We start from the raw sequence: 7,228 nt of genomic DNA on the forward strand, positions 1-7,228 counted from the left end.
AGATTGAGACATTTTATTAGGCCGGGGTCCCGTTGTCTCAACAGCATAGCAACCAGTCCAGCTAGATCCCTCCATTAAACCCAGTATAATTCCCATCTTTCTTAATAGTCCCTGCACCTTGCAAGCGTTGTCTTTGGCTGTATTTCCTCCATAAATACATAGAGAGTACTTGCATTTATAAAACCCAACTAGAGAAAGGTATCTTAAAGGGGCCTCTACGTGTTGGATCCATGTCCCCACGCAAGCCTTCCAAAAGGATCGGCCATTATCCCGTGATTTCCCGCAGGAAAGTTACAACATATTATTAGTTAGTAATATTATAACATAATATTACTAACTATAAATCACTGACCTATAAGATGTAACCGGTTCAACAACTGATAACAGAGATAAACAAACTAAAATCTGTCGTCTGATTACATAAGAGTAAGAAGGTGGACGTTGTTGACACTGAATATTGAATTCTATTTATAATTTGAACAGCATATATAACAGCCCGGCTAGCTCAGTCGGTAGAGCATGAGACTCTTAATCTCAGGGTCGTGGGTTCGAGCCCCACGTTGGGCGCAAAGTTTTTTAAACGTATTTTTAAATTATTGGTCACTACTCTCATACTTACAAGTTGAAATAAAAAATGAATGAATTAACAATTAAATAAAAAAATAATGTTTTTAATTTATTCTCCCTTTAGTCGTAAAATCCCTAGCTTACGTGTCACTTTAGGAAAAACCCACCAGTTAGGGATCCATTTAATTAAAATTGTTTTAGACATGCAAAATATAAAACAGATTTCTTTACTTGATAATATTTAAAATGTTACGACAATTATGTGGTATAAATAATTAAACAAAGCCGCATGAACATTGATCACATTCCTATAATATTATAATAAAAATTTTAAAACTAGGATCTCTCCACACTGCGACGGAAATAACGCCGTCAATATTGCGTAATAAGATTTAATATTGAATACGACATTTCACACCTGTTCGGGAATTTCACGTTACGTACAGAAATTTGAAAATGGAATTACAACATTTGACAGCACAATATTCTATTGAGTTATATAAACAGGGCCCTTATTCTGTATGATAGTGTAAACGCGTAACGCGGCCGTGTCATGTTATCTTCCAGAAATGTGCGTGGAATGGTATTCTGTAAGCCAAATTTCTATAGTCCTAAACATGATGCGTTGTGTTACGTGCTTGTTACACACTGTCGAAATAACGTGCGGGATAGAGAATAAGGCCCCAGAATCGGCAAGTCAGCGACACATCACATATAAGTGATAGACGACGCTCTACGAAACCCAAGCCAACCGATAATTACTACTATCTCTTTCTAAGCCAGTGTGACATTTACCGCCAAGTATTTTATCTCTGTAATTCCAAATACCATGCCAAGTATATTTTATTTACATGATTTCCATTACACGAAAACAATCTGCAGTGTGAAGAAACCTTTATAGTATTTTTTTTTAATCATGATATATTACTTATGTTTACGCGAATTTAGTCGCGGTTTTATATTTAACTAGCTTTTGCTCGCGGCTTCGCCTGCGTGCTGCTTCGCTCCTTTGATCATATCATGATATGTAACCTATAGCCTTTCGCGATAAGTGGGCTATCCAACACTAAAATATTTTTCAGTTCGGACCAGTAGTTCCTGAGATTAGCGCGTTCAAACAAACATACTCTTCAGATTTTATAATAGTAATAGTAATATCCTATGTCCGTCTCCTGGTTCTAAGCTACCTCCCTACCAATTTTCAGCCAAATCGATTCAGCCGTTCTTGAGTTATAAATAGTGTAACTAACACAACTTTCTTTTATATATAGATTTTCTTCTGACGTTTTGAAGACGTTTCAGCCTTCATACGTACGTAGCGTACTCATTTAAGAAACTCCGAAGCATCAGAAAACATGAAATATAAAAGATACGAAAACTAGTCATTAAGATTAAACTATTTTTCGGATTTTATCGTGGTTTTAATATTTTAGTTTTCTTCCCGACAAAGTTACATTACCGACGACTGACTATCTAACTTTCCAGATGACTACACCTCTGTCCACTCCGTGACCACAAAGGCTGGAAAATCTTCGGAACGTCGAGAGAACTGAAATATTAAAATCGCGATAAAATCCGAAAACTAGTTAAATTTCAATGTCTAACATTCGCGTAAACATAAAAAAACAAGAACAATTTTTTTTTAAATTTTTCGTACTAAAATTTATATAGATTTTTTTAAACTAAACACTCACCTGCTATTTTACGTTCTCTCATCTTCCTCCACAGTTGTTCGGCTTTCCGCATCGGCCAGTTCTCCACTTTGGCACTGAAGCTCCGGAAGAACTTATACTCTTTGAAATGGGACATTCGTCTTTCCATTTTGCTCGGCGTGTGGCCTGGCGGTGGCGGAGACGGGGCCTTCGGAGTCGTCGACGGAGAAGCCATTTTACCAAAAGTTACTCTCAAAATTATATTAATTTAATTAAATTCACGATTTTGGTCCCTTAATAACTTTTATACTTCCATTTAATTGTTAGACTATGTTTACGGATATAACGATTCATTATATAATGTAATTTAATTTAACACTTATAATATTTAAATTTATATTTCCTTAGCTTATTTAACCCTAACTCGGCAATAGTCAGTTCCAATTTGCTCGAGTGTTACTAATTAACCTGAAACAGAAAAACGTGTTTTGTTAATTTCTGAAATTAGTTCTAAATTCAATTTCGTGTAATGGGAGAGGGGATGTTTCGCTTTTTATAGCGAGTAATTTACCGACTTCAAAAGAAAAGAGGTTTTAATTCAACGTGTATTTTAATATCCGCTAAATTCTTCGCTCAGTTTCTTTTCATTTTATAAATATTTTTATACACATTACTTATTTAGTACCGAGTGTCTCAGTAACGGAGTTGTATTGCATACAGTACACCTCTCTGAGGTCCCGCGTTCGAATCCCGGCTGGAGCAAAGTAATATTGAGTTTTATGTTCAGTATCAGCCCGGAGTCTGAAATTTGTACCCAGTATGGCGATAGGCTCGCTCCCTATCATGTCATGAGACGGTATATACTTGGTGAAATGTGGGTGGATTGCATCTCTCCGTACTCTTCGAAGATAAATACGTGATGTGTGTTTTTGTAATTTACTTATACACCGCGATTTTATAGTCGTTTTGAAACCAAAATGTGGTTAAAACAATTTGTAGGACCAAAAATATTGTGAATTAATTGCCGTTGATAAAATTAAAATAGTTTATGATAATATTATTTTTCACTCGTTTGAATTTGTTTTCAGTCATTCGAGTTTGATAATACGGTAGAGATGATAGTACCGTCGCGACAATAATTATTCATAGTTATGAATGGCACCAATCGCAATTATTGTAGTAGTGCATGAGATTTAGTTACATTGCCCCGAGTTCTCATTTATTAGGTAAGAAGCTACATTACTCCAGAGTTCTATGTACTTTTTATCTCGAAAAACTATTTATCCCCAAAAATCGTCATCACCAAAACTAGTTTAAATTATAAATGCAGAGCTTTCGAAGTCTTGATCCAGTTATAATATAAGCTATGCGTTTGTATCGGATTTACGTCGCCCGCGTTTCCTACATGCCCTCATTTTATTTGTCGCAACTGGCTTGTATCGTATACCTTATAAATTCTTTATTAAATTGTCATCGTCGTTCGGGATGGAACAATCTGTAGTAACAAAAATAAGTGAATTTGTTGAGTTATGTTTGCTAAAATCTTTGGAACTTTTAAACTTACGCTAAATACTAAATAGCTGGTAGGTTTATGATACGCAAGATTCCATGTACATACCGATGCTATGTTTATTGTTGCTATCAAGCAACATTATTTGAAATATAGCCCACTGATAATTTAAAAAACGCGACTTGCAAGTCAATATCTAGTGTTTTTTGCTACACTGATATACGCTCGCTACATCATAATAACGTTACAAGTCAGTCGCCATAACCATACACACTAATGCCTTTTATCCCCGAAGGAGACAGGCAAAGGCGTAACTAATGCATCCACTTTTCACAGAGTGTATTCTTCATGTGGTAGAGGTCGAGTCTATCGCCATATTGGTCACAAATTTCTAGTCGTAGCATTAATGAAAAGGGCGTAAACCTATATAATACTCAGACAGTCTATATTCCCACTACAGCTTTTATCAACTCTCCACTATTTTATTTGGAACCCACACAAATTGAAGACATGGCAAATATTAGTTCTGTCACGGAATCGCTTTTGTTTGCTCCGCGACACTTCACACAGTACACGTTATTATTTACATTGATGACCTTTATACGAATGGATATAAGTTCTATATTCTTAGACTCAGTACAGACACGAAAAAACATCACGCAGGTGTAAGTGTGTATGTGTGTGTGTGTGTGTGTGTGTGTGTGTGTGTGTGTGTATAGATAAATGAACTGAGTGAATAAAAAACAAACACATCTTTTTCCCCTAAGAGTTAGGTCAGGCGAGGTACAACCATGGTACCCACTTCGCCATATATGTTTCGTCACATTATATAAAGGCGAGTCTATCGCCATATCGAGCTTAAATTCGAGTCAAGCTGATAGGTACAGAAAAAAAATAACTTTCCCGGCCCGGGATTTGAACTCGGAACCTCAGTGCGGTGTTATACCGCGGACGTAATATAACCACGAGGCAGTAAGAGAAATATCAATAAAAGACAATACATTTTGAACGCTATACCCCTATTTTTACTTATAGGGGAGTGCTTAATCATAGAACCAAATATAAGATGAGAAGTTTTTTAAAAATCCTTAACCGCGCCACTCGCGCCCAAATGGGAGTTTAAAAATTGACAATTACATCAGATTTACACCCTGGATTTAGAATACGGTACTAATAAATTTGAACCGCGTGATTCAGAACGACTGGACAACATAAATTAATATAATTGGCTTATATTTTTTGTTGATGCTTGCATGCTTTACTGTTGGCTTGAAATTGTATATATTCTGTTCTTATGCTGCGGGTACACTGATAAGAAAATATATAGCATTTTTTGTTGCAATTTAATGACGAGACGAGCACTTTGCTCGTCTAATGGTAAGTAATACGACCGCCCATAAACATTGCAACTCCATCCAGAACTTTGAATTTCAAAGTACTGCGTGGGTCGCACTCCGTTCGATACCCTAAAACAAGATATTACAGAGGAACAGGGTTTTTTTTAATTATATTATTTATACTCGCATATGCCTGTTTTTCCATGAATTATTAATGCCTACTTAAGTCTACAATCTAAACAGGAAATATAATTTTCGACGACGAAATATTCTTTTCAATTACTCTACAAAATAGCCCAGAATTAGTAATTTACTAGCTTCAATATGCGCGTACATAATACATTATTCACGATATTGCAAAATTGAAAAAACTAGATACTTTCATCTTTAAACTCACTGATTAAAAAATCTCCGACGCAATAAATTTTCAAGTTTTCATAAAACATTAATTTCACTATAAAGAGCAGTGGCGCTCTCTGGCGGTGGAAAATTGCGACGCGACCGACCTCTGACATTTAGCGGACCACATTAATAGTCTTTCGCGTGATAATTTAGATTCTACTGTACGAAAAGGTTGCGGTAAATATTAAAAATTTATTATTTATATTAAGGACTGGGTGGCAGGTCGTCGGACATATGAATAAGAGTGTGTGAGCAAGAAGGAAGTTAGAAAATGCAAGATGCTCGGGTTATGAAAGTAAGTCATGGAAAGTTAGCTGGTGGTAGGATATATTTTATATCCGCCCAGATAAGGACCACCGTACACAAAACGTTAAAACCCGCCATACTGGCTCAGGTAAGTGTGTCATACTCGGGATCAGCCTGTGTTTATCCGGTTTGAACAGGCCGACATAATTGTGTTGACTGTCGAGGGGTAATCATCTCTCGTCAGTCGACATTATATTGACCTCACTCCACTTACCATCAGGTTCAGTAGGGCCACTAAGCGATGCAAGTATAAAAACACTGCTGCTCGACGGCAAAAATAGACAGGGCTGTTAAACATTCTGAATTATCCAGTACTACCAAATGCCAAAGCTACTTATGTTAGTAATATTTAATGCACCGTGTTGCATGGCGCTAACTTCCCTGCGTATTTATAATTCAATGCGGTATGAACTGACCTGTGAAATTCTAAAAGCATTTCTGTATTACATGATGGTGGAATAGTTAATCGTAAATATGTCTTAGAGGAGGTAGGCAGTAGCGTAACCTCAGAAGAATTGATCTTTCTTCGATAGGATATTTATATATTTTTTCGCAATTTTAGAACAAGTCACGTATCTTTTATCATTATGGGCCGAAGTGATCTGGGGATATATAAAGATGTATTTAGATTTTTAAAAATTCTGAAAAGAATTAATGAATACAATTTAGATTGTACACATTGACCGTTATTGTCAATGGTAACAAATGTTTGTTTTTATAAGGGAACTAATTATTAATGGGGTCAAAAAAATTTTTTCTAAAATTGTAAAAGAAATATATCAAAGGTACTTATTTTTCTGTATATTAATTAAACTAGAAAATAGATTTTAAACATAATATTCCTGTTAAGAAAATAATGAAAAGTTTGTTATTTCTATGAAAAAATACAAAAATCTGGAAATGACGTCCAGATATAGAGATAACATACATTACAAATGATTTTTATGAAAAACAGAATATTCAAGAAATAACGTCCAAAACTATAGTTGTAGTATACATTTGAAATTAATTGAGTACGCACTACCATAACAAATTTCGTACGTTTTCTTTCACGATACCATGAATTTAATATCTCTTGCTGTATAGGGCACTGGGATCGTTGTACTGCGAACCTATCGCAATTTTAAACACCAGCCATTGTTACTCGGATATTTATTCTTGGAAGTTTTTCATTTATAAAGAATAACTATTATTTTTCAGAGAAATTCTGTGTAGATTACTTCTGAACAAAACTGTCAAAGTTTTAATTGGACATGCGTGTTGTGATTATCAGGTGTAGCAAACACTTTGTTGTGACAGAAAAAAATGGTAGGAAGGCTCCAGGTCAATTACTCATTTATTATAAGCAACAATTCATTGATTTATGTTATACTAGCGACCCGCCCCGGCTTCGCACGGGTGCAATGCTGATACTAAATACAATACAGAAAAACTGTGAACGTTGTATATAAAAA

At 35.4% G+C, this 7,228-nt stretch overlaps 1 non-coding gene across 1 annotated transcript; it reads left to right on the forward strand.

Moving 5' to 3' along the window:
- Positions 1 to 494: 494 nt before the first annotated feature.
- Positions 495 to 567, forward strand: Trnak-cuu. Its single transcript has one exon. It is a non-coding gene; the product is annotated as a tRNA-Lys (tRNA).
- The last annotated feature ends 6,661 nt before the right edge of the window (positions 568 to 7,228 follow it).

This window comes from Manduca sexta, unplaced genomic scaffold, assembly GCF_014839805.1.
Source record: "Manduca sexta isolate Smith_Timp_Sample1 unplaced genomic scaffold, JHU_Msex_v1.0 HiC_scaffold_2124, whole genome shotgun sequence".
Taxonomy (NCBI): Eukaryota; Metazoa; Arthropoda; class Insecta; order Lepidoptera; family Sphingidae; genus Manduca; species Manduca sexta.